Raw genomic sequence first — 18,251 nt, 5'->3', positions numbered from 1 at the left:
TATTTTGAACAAAATCTGTGAAATGGCGGATTGTGTGTGGGTCAGTGCCATCGCATGCACGTAAACGTAATGACTTAAATAAATGAAATTTTTCATATGTTCTATGTCATAATGAAATTTGTCATTCTTAGTTCTATGGAAAATTTTGGTTTCAATGCTTTTGAAATGCGTATTCGGTTTTCTTTACTATATTATAAAACACAAAATTTTCATGTATGAATTTTGAAGGTAAAAATCAGAGCACTCGAAGAATTAACATACATTCCACAATTTTATTCAGATCATAGCACTTTCAGCTGAGAGCATATCAGAAGGTTTCGGAGCGACTGCTTCCGTTGATTTTACTAAAATGATAGCATTATTGATATCAAAATAAATTTTCTTTAGAAAAAATATTAAATTTTAATCAAAACAGATCGTTTCGAATTGTCACATTTTAAAAACCTTTAGAATGCAAATTACTGAGTGTTATGATGTTACCCTTAAGTTTCCTATATCAGTAGTGGCACGTCGAGTACGAAGATGAGAAGTTAACGTTTTATTAAGATTTGATAAAGAAGACGGTAAAAGGGTCCTTGCTTTGATGAAACACCTCACACATTTTGCGAAAGGGTTTTTAAAATGGATGTGCAGTAATAAGAGTCATTTCGTTGGAAGCACTGGTCACTTATATGTGATGCAAGGTGAATGGACAATACTCTAAGACATTTGTTTTGGTATGAATATTAATCTAACCCAGGAGCTTCTTTTGATTACCTTTCAATGCTATGTCAATATCTTGGTAGCCACCTCGAGCAACAGGATGAAAAGTCGATGCATTAGTAAGTGAATTTTCTGTTCCCTGTGTCTTACTTTTCATACGTCAATTAGAAACTAGTTACGAGACCCTTTTCCCGAAAACTTGAGAGTGTCATGCGCTTTCTACACGTGGCTTTAATTTAATTATATTGACGCCCTGCTTTGAAGCACGAGGACCATTAGAGACTGACATTGTATTTTTGATCCGTGATCAAAGGACGAAGACGAGCCTTGAAACAACACCACTTCTCCCGTATCATATCAGCGGGAGAACATTTAATTTCGACGGATTTAATATGCATGCGAACCGCTTGCACCAGTGGTGGATTTCTAATTAGGAGACCCCAGGCAGTTGTCTAAAGCCACAACCAAGTCGGTTAAAAAAAATTATAAAAAAATAAATAAGTTCGAAAAATTTTGTGGAAGAAAATATTAGAATAACATAAACACATAATTTAGCATAATTGGTCAGGTTCCTATATACTCTATTATGTTCACTTAGTTATTAAAATATTTATAAACACAGAACATCTGTTTCATTAATATTATGTACAAGCGTTATTGTTTGCATTCTGGTTTTTATAGATAAAGATATATATTCTCACGAAATTAATAAAGTAAAAAAAAAAAAAGATTAATTTAAATATGTTAAAAATCTGTAGAAAGGTGAAGCTAAATTGATCATCTTATTGAAAGAAGAGCCTCATAATGTACACTACCTATATAGTTTGCATATTATGGGGTTATGATAGAATAGGATTATGAGATTGAAAACCATGTGTTCCGAAGAAGAAGCCTTAGAAGCAAACAGATCGCCAAGGCCTTCTGCATGGAGCACATGAAATAAGGTCTTCGCAGGAAGTATAGAATTATGTGTTTATTTGATCCCTAAACATATTTTAAAAATTTAGCCAAATTTTATTAATTTTTTATATTAAGTAAAATTTGTACATTTTTTTAAAAGTTGGAGCTAAATATTAAAATTATCCGATTATTTTATACACGATTAATTCTTGGGGGAAAAAGTCAATTCTAACAGCAAAAGATGCTTCAGATTGATTCAAAGATTTGATCAAATTACTATTTTCACTATTTGATTTTACTAATATATATATATATATATATATATATATATATATATATATATATATATATATATATATATATATATATATATATATATATATATATATTAGCAGTTGTGTGGCCGAAGATAAGACACTTTTGAATTCTTAACTTCGATTTATTTCATCCCGGGAGGCTTAATTTACGTACAAGAATAAGTTGTAAAAATACGTCAGTCTACATCGCGACACAAGAATCGGGCAGTAAAAGAGACCGAAATTTTCCCTTCAAAAGTTCTTACAATGAGATTTTGATAGGGATTTCTTTGACACGTATTGATTTAGGACAGAGATTACAATAGGTATCATTAAAAGAATATGCTAAGCATTAAAGATTTTTATTCCTTCACTCGGAGCGTGAGAAAATGCAGTAGTAAGCATTTTTATAGAGTGCGTGTTGAAAGTAATTAAATAAAAAAAGTAGGAATTGTTGGATCAGGAAAATAGATACCATTTCAGAATGAAATTTATTTACTAAATTAAGATAAAAATTAGGAAATATATATAACTTCATTTTTTCTCTTCTGATAAAGGAGGTGCTCTTATTTTATAAGTAGCAAATAATTAAAAAAAAATTCTACAAATGCAAACTTTTTAATAGTTTTAATTCATCTTTAATACATAACTGAGCAACTTGTTCAAAATTATGAAACGCAGACTTCCGAGGCAAGTAATTTAAATTCGGAACAAATTCAAAACACTTTAAATCCGGGACTCAAAGAATAATCAGACTGTCTCGGATTAGCCGGGACGTCTAGTCGTTTTATTACAATGTATAATTTCCAGAATCAGTATTCCCTGTGAGGAGCAAATATCAAAGAAAAACCCTGCCGTCTGATTGTGTTTCAGGACACAGCCATGGCCAGAAACATAATGGAGGGAAATAAGTTGAAATAAAAGATAAAATAAGGTAGCTGTAAATAAAAGCTACGGTCGAGTGCCGAAATAAAATAACGCCTTCCCTTGCTTGGAAGTTTGGCACCTGCTCAAATTTTTATTCTTTTTGCAGACGATTTGATAGATAGAGAACAGCCGATCCGTTTTACCTTAGAGTCTCGTTTAAGAGGGTCAACGAAGCGACTATTTGCTAAGTTTTATTGTACTTATTGTTCCAGTTCTCTACCTGTTATCTTAGATATACAAGGTTTCTAAAAATTTCATTTTTCAGCGAAGTTAAAAATATATACAAAGTTATAGTTACAATTGCAGTTTAAGATGTACTTTAAAAGATGTAGGATGTAATTTTAAAAATAATTGCAATATCATTCCTTTAGCTGCTAAATATATGTAGAATTAACCTTATATTGTATGATTTTTTTTATTACTTTCCCGTATACTTAGTACAAATAAAAAGTATAGTGATCGTCAAAAAATTCGAACACGAGATTATGGCAAATTTCGACGTTTTAAGATCTCCCGAAGTTCGAAAACATTCGTCCGTCTGTCTGTGACAAAACGTAACTCAAAAACATTTTGAGTCAGAACGGCTGAAATTTGGTATACAGTCTTTTTACTAAGTTGGCAGATTTCTATCAAGTTTTGATTAAAATTTTCTCAGCGAAAGTCCTTATGTCCGGTTTTTCGAATATGAGTTAACACGATAACTACAAAACGAAGAGAGCTAGATAGATGAAATTCTGTACACATATATAACATCTATAATGTACGAAAGTCCTTATGTCCGGTTTTTTGAATATGAGTTAACACGATAACTGCAAAACGAAGAGAGCTAGATAGATGAAATTCGGTACACATATTTAACATCTATAATGTAGATACCAGTGAAGTTTTGAGCTAAATTCAACTAGGGGTTGATTGGCTGTCGGTCTGTACTTTCAAAAACCTGGAAAGGTGATAACGCAAATGAGAGAAAAAAAAAACGCATAAATATATCAAATTGGTATGAGATTTTATGATTACAAGTGTAGTTTTGTGTTAAATTTTTGTTTCAATTGATTAAGAAAAATCGACTGAATTAATTACAAAAACAGAAATTTGATTTTTGGATATTAACGCATGCCGGGAATTAACTGCCAAAAAATTCATCAAGGATGACATGATAGATTCAATAAAAATGCTAAATTCACGCCAAAAGTTAATATTTTTTAGCTATTGGACGCCAATGCCATGAAAGGTGTTATCTGAGATAACACCTTTATTTTAGAGTATGCGAGAAAGATTTTGGAGGATCACTCCAGCTGTATTTCTCACTTCAGTCATGAAACATATATAAATATGTGTAAGAAATCTATGTAAAATGAAAAAAAAATCATGTTTTAATTATAATTTTTTTATAAAAGAAGTTTATTTTTTAATTTACATTTTCACTTAAGAACACGTTTGGTGCTTCCTACTTTCGAACATCATGTACCCACATGCTTATTTGATGACATTTTTATCAGATAAAAAGAAAATTGTTCCGATTTTGGTGTCGCACACGATTCGGACTTCGATGATCTAATGACCTTGTGTCCTGATGACACACCTCCATAAAAGTGTCTTGGAAGTTTCAAGGATTTTGAAACAGATCACAGATCTGCATATATATTGGGAGGTTTTCCCCAATGCAAACATACACAGATTGAGTCACAAAAAACGATCGCCAATATAAAAAAGCATCTGTTGTCAGTTTTGTATTTCCTTCATAAGTTTGGGGGCATACGGCCTATGTTTTTTTAGCATAATAAATATGAAAATAAAATCTTTTGAAGGCGAGTGTCTTTAATTTAAGTGACCACTGCCACATGTTATCTGAATATAACTAACGGCAACGTTCTTCCTTCGAATTTCATGCTTTGTTGAAAATCAAGAATTAATTCTATGTTTTTCTTTAAGACAATTAAATCTCAGTTGATTCAAATATACTGTGTTGATAGCAAGGCCGTAAGGCCGTATACTAAAGTTGATTTGTATAAGCTATTACGCTTTGACAGATGGTCAACCTTTTTGATGGATTGGACAAAAAAAACTTGTAACAATTCTACAATTCTAATGAAAATTTGATCATTAGCTTAATTTCATTTCTCTAGCTAACTGCGGTTTTGTATTATCGTGTTCACAAGGACATAAGACAGACATATTTCCCTTTTATCCAAATATGATAGAAATCAACAAATTTGGTGATATGCCATATACAAATCTGGTGCTTGTAGTTTGTTCCGTTTTTTTTTTTTTTTTTTTTTTTGCTTTTTTGTATTTGAAGTATACAAAAATAAAGTGTTGTAATTGTAAAAACATTCGAACTCGAAATTTGACGAATCTCTCTATGTTTTGGATCTTCTGCTTCCGAAATATAAATTTTGGATTTATGTCTGTCTGTGGATACTTAAGATGCCTATAAACTATTTTTTACTTTCATTATGAATGTATGTTTTAGTTTTTAATACATTTTGAACATTTGATATAATTGAAATTACAATGAAAGCTTGAAAACTGAAATTGCCACATAATTACTTATAAAAAAAGGAAGGAAAAAAAAAGAAAGGAGGAAAAAAAAGAGAGAAACAATAGAAAAAAAAACGTATAGCTCATAATTATTTATTTCTGTAAAATTTTATCAAGACAACAACGCACGAAAAAAAAAATCATTTTTAATGAGCATTCGATGCAAATAGAGCGTTTTGAATTTCGATTAAACCGAATATTTTCTATTTCTTAAATTATCTAAAACTATTATTTCTACAGCTGAAAATAATATGGTATGGGTTTTTTTATAAGATAAAAAGTCCCTATAACAAAAAATAAATGCAACAAAGCATTCTCTATCGTTTAATAAGAGACCTTATTTATTCATAACATACTAGATATAAAGCACCAGAATTTTAATTGATATTTTTGATTTATAGCGACCACTGAACTTTTAAAAAAAATGTAGTGAATTCTCAGTAATCGAACAGATACCGTATTAATAAAAGTACCGGATTAGTAAAAATTCGTTTAAAAAACCAATGTAAATAACAAAATCTGTGATTACTGCGAAAATTATTAGAAAATATATCAAATTATCCAGAAAAATATATTTTTACAAATATTAAAGAGGAATGATTGTGTTTGTTGATTTTCTGTAAGCCAAACTGTTTGATCTACAGATAACAAATTCGGCATGTATATGCTTGGTACGATTATTTTGAATTTTGATTAAATAAAAATTACACGATCTTTTGGCATTTTTAAGTGTTAATTTCAGAAAATATTACTAAAAAAATAATTTTTACATCACTTTCAAATTCCAAAAATAAATAAATAAATAAATCTTTTGATTTCTACTAATATTTTTGCAATATAACTATTTCTATTTTCTATTATTTTTTAAATAATCACTTAAGAGTATTTTATAAATTGTATTTTATTGTTGAAGTGAATTTCAAGCCATTTTCATTGTAGCTACTAATATTCAATGCTGGCTTTTTCCCACGTGGTCAAATGAAAATTTGATTTATTTTTTTAATGTTGAAAAGATTTAAGTAAAAGATATACTTTTAATAAAATTTTTGAAATTTTGTTTCGCTCACAATTGAAGTTTAATTCCAGAATCAAGCAATGCAAAAAAATTCTTAAGTGCATTCATTTTTAAATATTCCTGCTCTTTCTTCTGAAATAATTGCTTGTACAAAGATATAGATAGAAAATAAAGGAAGTGCACAGCACAATGTACAGATGAGTGTAAGACTTCTAAAATAGCACGATCTATAAGTCTGTCAAAATGTGAAGTATAAAAGTATTTTGCTTAGGAAGCTGTTCATATAAAATAAGATAGAAATTTTTAGCAACCATTAATCCCGGTGAATCAGCTAGTTACCAAAGGCGGCTAGTAATAAATATTATAAAATATTACACAAAATCCTATCATTTACGTCGTTTCAAGATCACTGATATTCAGAAGCAATGACTCGATGTTCATTTAACACCCTGAAGATACACTTCTGAAAAAGCCAGTAAAGTAAGAGAGTTTTAATTAATTAGAGCCAGTTAGTTAAGAGAGTTTAGATTTAGGGTCGGATTACTATTTTATTTTGTAAGCGTAAGGAAAAATTATAAAAAAATTCGAAAAAATATGTATATGTATGTGTTATGTATATGTTTTTTTTACTTAAAAATTAGAGATAAAATTTGTTTTATTGTTGTTACATTTGATTTCACCATTTACCGAGCATTATATTGAAAAAATATTGTAAAAAATTTGAACTCTTGATTTTGATTAATCTTAAAAATTTGAGACTAAGTAGTTTAGCTTAGTTAGATTAATACTCGCTTTAAGAGTATTTTGCTAACGGATTTTGTAATTTGTAATTGGTCCATTCCATCGCCATATCCTAGCTTCCACATCATTAGTAGGCAACCCTATAATAGATTTTTTTTTTTTTTTTTTTTTTTTTTTTGTGAAAACGATAATTTACAAACACTACGAAACAGTTGCAGAAGTTCATCATGTGTTCCTTATAGAGCAATGGTAAATCTGTATACCATATTGGACCAAATCGCCAGTGGAACATACATTCTCTCATAACATACAAATCTTTCGTCCAATATTACGAAACTGAATACAAAATATACCATTTTTACCACCTCTTACTCGATGTATATAAAGAGAAAGTAATGTAATCATTATTAATTCAAACCGAAATTTTGATGAATTTTAAAAATTTCAGACTCCTTCGAATTCGTGAAATGCCTCTTTATAATTATATATACAGTAGACTCCCGATTATCCGCGGGCGGGTTATCCGCGCCTGCCGCATTAAGTTTTTTTTTTTTTTTTTGCTTCTAAGCAAAGAGAAAATGCTTCCAAAGCAAGAAGCAAACACAAATGACTGATTTCTTCAAAAAGGTGTAGTTTTACAGTTATGCTTTTGTGATTACATAATACATTACAGTATTAAAACAGTACATATGTATTCATTTTTCTGTGTATCCTTGACGCCTCTCGTAAGTACAATGCACTTTTCTGTTTCCATTAACAAAATGCATTTTAGGTTAGTTTTGAGTGATATACTAAAATATTAAGCGTTAGTTAAACATTTCCTGCTGTTTATTTTACGTTTTATTGTACATAAAACGATTTTTCAAAGTTGGAATGATTGTTTTCTCTTTTGCTATACCCGTTTTTAGCTTTTTTCGGATTATCCGCGATTTTTGTTATCCGCGGCGGCCGCGCCACCCAATTCCGCGGATAATCGGGAGTGTACTGTATCTGTCTGTGAACGTGATAAACCAAAAACGTTTTGAGCTAGACGGATGAAATTTGGTATATAGCTTTTACATCGAATTTCTTGATTTGCATCAAATTTTGAATGAAATACATACAAAGGAACTCAGTTGTCAGTCCTTTCAAATACAAGTGAACACATAATTACAAAATTCCAAGTGCTAGATAAATACAATTTAGTATAGTTTTAGAATGTACAGAATAAATCCGAATCTAATTCATTGAAGCGTTAACAGTCTGTGGGTCCGTACATTCACATGCATGCAAATGCGATAGCTGAAAACCGCAATGACTTTGATAAATGAGATTTGGTACGTGATATGTAATATTGTCACAGAAATTGTAGTTCTATGTCAAATTTTATTTCGGTTTGGTTTTCAATCGGTCATACAAAAATGCTTCCAAAATGTATGCTCGATTTCCTTTTCTATACTACGAAACACGAAACTTTTATGTATGGAACAGAACACCGAAAATAAAAATCAGTGCACTTGTGCTGTTCACCGTTTTATTCAAAGTCCATTCATTTTAGAGGGGAAAACATCATTAGAAAGTATACGAGAAAGTTTCGGGAAAACCATTCTCGTTAACTATCAAAACTTCTTATGCGAATTAAAAAAAAAAAAAAAATCTTCTCGGCAATCTGGAAAGCAAAGGTAGATTCCTTTACGTCTGAGTTATTATCTGGCAACATAAATTGTTCATGTTAGAAACAATCAAAATTGGGGCTTGAAAAATCACTTTTCAGCCCTAACTTCTAAATATTGCAATTATTAAAAACTTTAAAAATACAAAAGTTGTTTGTCTTAATGAGGCACTAATTTGACTAATCAGATTTATTTTTCTATCTTTAATGATAAGAAAGTTATAGCGAAATGAAAATTTCAACCCCACCTCCATTTCCATCTCCTTAGAGTTAGATGGGCCATTTACGAACTCGTCCGAAATTTTTACATTTCTAACAACGTATTCCATATTATGTTCACAAGATAACAAGCGCTAAGCGTTATACGCATATATATAAACTTTAGAAAGAAGGGTGTTTTGGGGTTCTAGGGGCCATGATCAGTGAAGAACTGAAGAAATTTTTCCCGGAGTTCTTGTCATGAGAACCATTGCAATAAATAGTCTTCCTATAGGAATTTACCTAAAAATTATGCGCATTTTGAATGATTATTTTTTTATTTACATGCCACCTTAATCCAAGGAAAATATTAAATATATTTTTAGTTTTTCCGTTGAAAATGAAAAGTCGTAGCGTGAGTACAGTGATGCGTTTCATTGAGCAATTATGCATCACGATTGTGTTCAGAGACCATAACAAATAATAATTATTATTAATATCGGGTAATCACAACAAATGGTCACATAAGTCTGATAATTCAATTAGAAGCCAAAATATTTCTGATTTTTTTTTAATGTCTAGAGACTACTTTGATTTTCAGAGCATAGAATCAAATAGATAATAAAAAAAATGATAAAAGGCTCACTGAATTCGTTTCTTTTTTTTTTTGTGATTGTTCTTTTTTTTATTGTAATTACTCCCAAATCTCATATGTTACCAATAATAATATCCTTTTTTTTTAATAATCTCTGTAATAAAAACTTCTTTATTTTTTCTGTTTAGAAAGGTGATAAAAATATAAATAAAAAAAATCTTCAGATTTTTAATAAACAATCGAATTTTAATAGATGAATACAAAGAACCGATTCAATCAAAATCATTTACATTAAAATTACCAAAAAAAAATTGATGAGTAAGAAATATAGAAGTGATGCATTTTTTTTTGTGCTATTAGTTAAAAAAGTTTTTTCAAATCAAATTAAACTAAGATAGCTTCGCAAAAACATTACACGTTTTCTTTCTGTGCCTTTTACATATGATAGTAAATATGATGTAAAATAGACAGCACTTCTTCTATATTAGGATTTTTTTTTCTCGTATATGAAACATACAAAAAATAATGAAAAAATATCTTGAAGTTTTTATGAATCCCCCCCCCCCAGATGGAAAGGTAATTTTTGGAACTGTGTTTGTCAATATATCTGTGAATATTATAACTGAAAAACTCAAGTACTTACTCGATGAAATTCAGTATGTAGTCTTTGCATCAAAACTGAATATGAATTATAGCTGAATTATAATTTAATTATAGCTGAAAATAAATTATAGCTATAAAATAAACTTTAAACATTATATAAATTTATTAAAATCAGAATTGAAAAGCTTATTTTTTTTTAAAGTGGGGTAAATAAAACACGATTTCCATACGATAGCACAATTTGAAGCTGTTGAAGGAAAAAAAAAGATTAATTTTTAATTAAGCAAAATTATAAAAATTCTTTCTTAATCGATACCTACTAAAAAGTAACAAAGTTTCAAATTCAGCAGTCTTTCCTGTAGAGTTTTTGAATGATTCTTACATGCATGTCGCAATTTACATATATTATCCAACCTATAAACATCATCATGCTAAAACATTACATTCTGTTTCCGAAAAAAGTAAAATTTTATCCTTAAGTAAGTACATCTAAGAAATACAAAAGGCAATTCGACGCAAATTATTATTATATTAATTATTTACACTAAAAAATAAATGTTTCTTGGTTTAGTTGAATAAGATTTACATCCCGTTTTAACCTACACGAGAGGCACATAGTGATGAGTCTTATCATTTTGAATCAGTATATCTCTCTCCAAACACCCAAGTCATTAAATTGCCAAGAAGTTAGAGAGATTTAGCGCAAATACAAAAAAAACTTCAATCAGTTGCATTTCAACTAAACTTATGAACAAAATCAAAAGCACAAAACACTCTAATTCTAAAAGTTTTTTTTTTTTTTTTTTTTTTTTTACTTTCTTGTATACGTAAAATATAGAGAAAGTATAAAATCATCAAAAATTTCTAACTCGTGAGTTTGACGAATTTCCATGTTTTAGACCTCTCTGAGTTCGAAAAACGCATTTTGTAAAAATGTCCGATTGTCTGTCTGTGACAAAGATAACTCACAATCCTTTTGAGCTAGACGATTGAAATTTGGTACACGTTCTTTACCCTAAATTTGCAGATTTCTATCAAATTTTGAGGAAAATCCGTTCAGAGGAAATCTATCTGTCCGGTTGTTTGAATATAAGTTAACATAACTCCAAAACGAAAAGAGCTAGATAGGTAAGATTAGATAAACAGAATCAACATTTATAGTCTAGACATCTATCAAATTCTCAGCCAAATTCGACGAAGATTAAACACCTGTTGATCGGTACTTTCAGACGCATGTAAACATGCCATGCCAGACTTAAATAAATTAAATTTAGTATAGAATTTTGTGACTTCAATTGCAATTCTACTTCAAATTTTTATTTCAATCGGTTGGGAAAAACAGGTCTAAAACCAATTCGATTTCCGGATACTATTAACCGCATGCTAGGGATTAATCGCCAAATAACTCGCCAAGGGCGACACAATAATTAGAGTAAAAATGCTAAATTCACGCTAAAAATTAATATTTCGAAACTATTGTACGCCAATGCCATATAAGGCATTTTCTGGCATGGTAAGTTTATTAGAGAGTATGCGAGAAAGTGTAGTTTTTTTTTTCTTTTTTTTTAAATATGTCGAGTCTAGGTCGTTTGAATCTGTATTTGTCCATTTGTATCTGTCCATTGAACCAAAAGACCGGTATCAAAAGGACGATCAAACCAAAAGGACCTTCACCAAGACAATAAGATTATCATTAATAATAATGAAAAAGAACTGACCCAGAAGGATTAAATTATGACTAATAGTTCACATTATCGCGCCAATCTCTCCTGAAAACATCCTTCTCCGTTCATATTGAAGCAACGGACCTCTTTCCTTTTTACGGCAGGTGCGAGGCAACTGATTAAGCCACGTTATTTCCGGCCGAATGCTCATTGGCGGAGAAAGAGGAGTTAGTCAGACAACGCCCTTACACTGTGCTTTACATAATGGATTAATTCAAACGCTCGCCAATGTTAGGTTCAAAACAACAGAAAAAGTCGCACTTTTTCCATTTATTGTTAGAGCAGCGTGCGACCGGCATTTTAATCTGTTTCCACCTCCAACGACTTTCAGTTAAAATAAACAGAGTAGTGAGTGTTTTTTTTTTTTTTTTTTTTTTTTTTTTTTTTTTGAATTTATGACAGTTGTTGAATGATTAATTTCGGTTTCGTGAACAACCATAAATGATGCAAAAAAAATTACGATGAGTGTTTTTTAAGGGCAAATACACAAATGATATGAGAAATTAGTTCCATAAGTAATATGCTGTGCTAATTCTTCAAAGTCCCTCGATTGTAGCTTTCTGTTTAATTTCGTTCTATACTTACGTCATGTTTTCAAGAAATACTAGAATTATTGTGGGACGGATTTCGTAATTTTAAACCATGGTCGAATGATGAGGATGTTACTTGAACCGGAATACCTTTCTCCAAACCTCAGAGTCACAGAATGTGTGATTAGGAGGCTGCATTTGACTCAAACGTGCACCAGACTTGCTTAAATGACTGTTTTTCTATAGAATAGAGTTTTCGAATTTGAGAATTTCCGAGGCTGGGATCTTACCACTAGGTCACAGCGACCCTTATGACTTGTAGCTAACTTCATTAACCAAAGATTTGCGATTAAAGAAGAAGAATAAGAACTTCCGATCCGACCTTGGAATAATTAAAAGTTTCTGGAGATAGAAGACTAACTTTACCATCAATATATATAGGATTGCGTTGTCTTTCTATAGGTTGATTTTTAAGTGAAATTGGTTCATATTTATATTTTGTTTAGAGTGAAATCAGAAACAATCTCCAACAGCCAAACAGCTCCAGCCCAAACAGTCCATAAGGATCAATCGTTACTAAAGCCCACTTTGCTCTACCAGTTTTTGAACAACGCTGATTAAGAGTATAGCCATTGGACAAAGCCACTAAAACTTTTCATTCGATTTATGCTATATCTATAATTTATATGTTATGATGCAAATATGTGTTTAAATGGAGAATTAAAAAGAAAAAAAGATTTGAAATATACCAAAACTGAAAAAAGCAAAACTTGCAGAGAACAACCCTATATTTTACTTAGTAAACTTATGGGCTTATAAAGGCTCACAGTTGTAATATTTGGCTTATAAAGACTCGCAAAGTTTAGTGTTCGAAAAACTAAGAAGATTCTTTTAGTACCACGAGTACAGTTTCAAGAATCTCGGCTTTAAATTACTCCGATATATGCGCTCTAGTTCCGACTATAATCGATATCTATGAAGAAACTTGTGCTTTGTGGTGACAAAATTGGCGACAATCCAAAAAAATGTGTTATGCAGAGATAAGAATTGCAACTGACCACTTGATTGTACATATTTTATGTGTTCCAGCGGCTAATTATAGCACAATAAGTATCAAGAAGAAGGTGCTTCATTTGGATATGTAGAATTCATGAAAAAAGTATCTGCATTTTTATACTAACTTTTAAATGCAGCAATCAAAATAAAGAAGAATACTTCAAAATATTTAATGGATAAGGGGAAATTAAGGGATGATTAAATAAAAGTTCACGGAAATAGTATTTCCCGAGGTTAAAAAAAGGAAGACCGATATAAATTTGAAAATTATCGAAGTTAAAATGTTAATTCATTCTCCCCAATTACATTGCACTCAAAAATGTAGTTTAAATTACTTATAATTCATAATGCTCCATTTAATTTTTATTTTATGTCCACATTATTTTAAACCTTTTGCCTAATCTTCAAGTCAGTTGGTTCTTCGATATTCTAAAGAGCTGAGGTAAAGGGTGTAACGAAGGATTATTTATTACAGACGAAATGCCCAGATAATAGTCTCCAAGAGAACTTTTCAGGAGAAACTGATCTACATACACATCACGAATGGAGCAAAACAGAAACAAAATCTTAGCGCCTATATAAGTTACTATGGCAGGTACATAGCTTCATAGTTTTCCTAATAATATTATTAGGACAGTGGTGGCCTGGTGGTAAGATAGCGGCTTTGGAAACGTAAGGCTTCAGGTTCGAGACCCGATTCCACCGAAGAACCATCGTGTAAGCGGATCTGTTGCACGTTGAATCTGTAGGGGCCAATCGTCCTCCCAATGATGTGGTGTGGAAGTTTGGAAAGGAGAGTGCTAGCTCAAGTATCGTCCTCGTCATCTGACCGCGTTAATTACGCGGTCCGTCCCAAAATAGCCCTAATGTTGTTTTAAAAGTTTTAAAATGAGACGTTAATGTAACAAAAATAAATTAATGATATTATTAAGGAAATGTCATGAACAGATGAACTAACTACTTTCACCTTTAAATCTCTCATTAAGCCACCTATGGCCTAAAATATATAAATGCTTATATTACAAACATCATTCTTTGAAACATAATTTCAATCTTCTTGTACTCTCTAATTTTTAGTCCACCCCTCTTTTCTTGTATTTTTTTTCTTTTTTTTTACTGTAAACACGCGCTCTTTTTGCTTGCTTTTCCTTTTCCTTCTTGAATAAGAAGGGTGGACCTCAGACAGTCTACCCGCATCACTGACGCCAGATTGTGGCTAATTATTCAGATGAAATGAAAAAAAAAATGAATAGAAGGCTTTCGAATTATACTTAAAGAGCTTTAGAAAGCTAAGCCTTAAGGAATCAAGACGCTTGAATTCGTCTCAAGTATGGGTAAACATATCTTCTAAAGTAGGGTAATTTTAATTAGAAGATTTCCTTGGATGGTCAGTTAAAGTGATATTGAAGGCTCTTTTCAGGAACGTTCTACATTTTTTCTTCCTTTTTTTATAAACATTATATTTAAGAGGTTATTAAAATAATTACTGCTTAGTGCTTAAATGAGGCTAATAAAAAATTACAGGAGTTGAAAACATTTTGAAAATGTTTTCTAATGCTCCAGGGTCATAATTATGTAAAAAGAATTGCAGCAATTTATTTTCTGGTATGTAGAGTATACTGATGTTACCGGATTTTCTGAATTTCAATTGAGACATCATAAAATGAGAAATGTTGGCTAGCGATTGATGTACTATAGAATACTAGATAAAATCCTATAAAACAGTAATAAATAAATTCAGAAACAACTAACTAGTTGCTTGTTAAACATTAATTTAAAAAATGGGATTAAATGGCCTATAAAATTTTATTTTGCGCGATCTCTGCAAAATAGAAGTAATTGGGAGGGGAAGGCGATCATTAATGATGTATTTAAGGGAATAAATTTTTATATGAAATGAAAATTGGCGAAATCAGTCGTGCGGTTGTGGCTGGGGAACTCTATCATGATTTTTCTCAAGAGAGAATTACAATGGAGCAGTATTTTTAAGATTTTTCTTGAAAAGTGGGACATGATGAGAGTAAAACGATCGATGGCGTGTTTAAGCGGTCATGAACTTTTATACAATAAATCTATACTTATAATAAAGCTCAATGTGTATGTGTGTGTTGGCGCTCTACAGGCCAGGTCATTTGACATACAGCTATCAAATTTGGTACATGTATACCTTAGAGGTCGGGAATGTGCACCTGGGGTCCCTTTTTTTTGAAATTTTAATTAGAATTTTAATTATTAATTAAAAACCAACTTTCCCGCCAAAAAAATCTTCCATTTTCCCCACCGCCAAATGAGTAAGGCTTCAGTTTTCTTTTTCTCCCAACAGTAATGAGGCTAGGGTTAACATTTTTCGGCGGATTATTTTAAACGATTCTGTTTATTTTCTTAATGTTTTATGCAATTAAACTTAAACATTGTTAATTAATCGATCTTTCAGATTCATTCTGAAGCACTTTTGAATTAAAATAAGACAGAATAAAGGAAATTAAAAATGTGTAATCCGCATAGCGTTACTCCTACTGGCGTAGAAAAAATCACGTATTTGCGTTACGTAATTGGCGTTGAAAATTCACGCATGCGCATTGTGTTCCGAATTCCGCATTGTGTTGACAATTATTATCAACGGATGCAGACTGGATTTAAATTAATTTTAGGTTCGTTGTATGCTTTTGTAATTAAAATGTATTTATGTTAGTTATATATTTTTTGTATATGCTTATAGTTTTAGGTACATCGTTTTTTTAAGTAGTTTTTTTAAAACCTGTTTTCAACCGTTTATTTTAAACGATTCGTTTTATTTTCTTAGTGTTTGATGCATTTAAAATTAAACATTGTTAATAAATCGATCTGCTCGTAATGAATCTAAGAAAATTTTGTTGACAAATTCTTGAGATATTACATAAATTAAAAAAGATATTCTTTAGTGCCCATAAAGTTTAAACGCTGAGTGACTCTATTATCAGTAATCATATTATTAAAAAAATGCTTTGTTTCAGTAAAAAAATATTATTATATTAATTGAAGTTTAATTCTTTCCACTTTAATTTAAAGCATAAATTCTACGGGTGCTAACAGAAAATGAGAGAGATACATATTACGTTATGACTGAAGGCCTTTATAATATTATGAATGAATTATATGACAATCAAAATTTGAAGTTTTAAAATATTCTGATGAAGAAGCTATTAAAGTAGGAATTGCATAAAATATTTAATTATTAAAATTTTAACGAACATTAAGATTGGCGAACCGGCTGGTCGCCAAAGGCGGCTTGTAAGTAATAAAATAAAAATATAAAAAAAATTGGTGGAACAATTCGGACGGTTCTCAGTTGCGTAGTGATCGGGAGATGCAAGAGGGTATAGATGCTCATGATGCCTGATGGAGGTAAATATTAATGCATTTTTATATTTTTTTAACGTGAAGTATAACGAAGGGACGGAAAAGTAATGTCATGATCTAAGTGCCATTTACATTCGTTATGCCATTAAAGACGATTGGAGGAAATAAAAAATAACATATGCCTTGGGCGCCAATTACTCTCAATGTGCTACTGCTGGTTTTCTTTAGTTTTTACAATTATTTTAAATATATACAGATGAGACGAGAGAAATCCGGGGGTGGGGATAATATAACGATCAAACTGGTATCAATGGTATGAAAATTATTATTTATTTAAACTTGAGGAAAAATCGTTTTCTTCTCCTTATATCTTCCAAAAATTTCCACGGATAATTTAAAAATTCTACAATAATGCAAGCAGTATAAAATTTTTAGAGGGAATTGTAATTTTAAATATTTTATAAAATACTTTTGACCTGGTTATATTTCGTGAATCCAAATGAATATTTCATAATAATTTTTTAAGCAATAAATGTGATCAGTATATCGTAGAGATCTCATTAGAATTGAAAATATACTAAATTTTGTATTCAAGAGATAGTTAAATGATCAATCGATTGTAATAAAAATAAATTCTTCGCTCATAATTAACAGGGTAGATATATTTTCATAAGAATATATATTTTTTAATTTTCTGAATATAATACATGAACAATTCAAATTTTGTATTAAAATTTTAATTATTTAATAATACATCATCAAGTCAGCAACAAATAAGATTTCTGCGAAATACTATATTCAGAAATATTTAAGCGTAAGAATTTCTAAAATTAGTTTCAAACAAAAGGGGCCATCTATAGACATTTAGTATCTATAGCAAGAATTGTATGAATATTTTAACTCACAAAATTTTCTGCATTAGAGCTTAAGAAATAGCGTTAATAATGTTTTTCTGTGTACTGTCATAATCAGAATATTATCGTATGAATTTCTTTTTTTAAAACCTGATACTGATTCCGTATCTCAGCATTTGGTACTTTGGAACATTCAGAAATGTAGATAATGCTACATGTGCGAATATTTTTACTGATAAATTACTTAGGCACGGCTACAAAAACATATGGAATATCTTGTTTATGTAGTTGACACATTAAAGATGGCGTAATGATGGGTTGGGTAGTCACCATGTGGGTGGTATAGAAGTCCCAGGAGCCATAGTAAGAAAACATTAGTGCGATTATAGCATTTGTAAAGAGAAATATAACCACTGAGCAAAGAAATAGTAAAAGAATAGTAGTTTTCCTTGCTACACCACTGAGTAGGAAAAGGAATGATGGTATTCAGGTGACCATTCCTGGGGCGCGCCGCAATGGCAAAATATATTAAAATTGATTTTACTCATAAATTTGAAAGTTTTGAATTCGAATCTTTTT

This window comes from Argiope bruennichi, chromosome 10, assembly GCF_947563725.1.
Source record: "Argiope bruennichi chromosome 10, qqArgBrue1.1, whole genome shotgun sequence".
NCBI classification, from domain to species: Eukaryota; Metazoa; Arthropoda; class Arachnida; order Araneae; family Araneidae; genus Argiope; species Argiope bruennichi.
The sequence above is the reverse complement of the archived record's forward strand: the minus strand, read 5'-3'. Positions refer to the sequence as shown.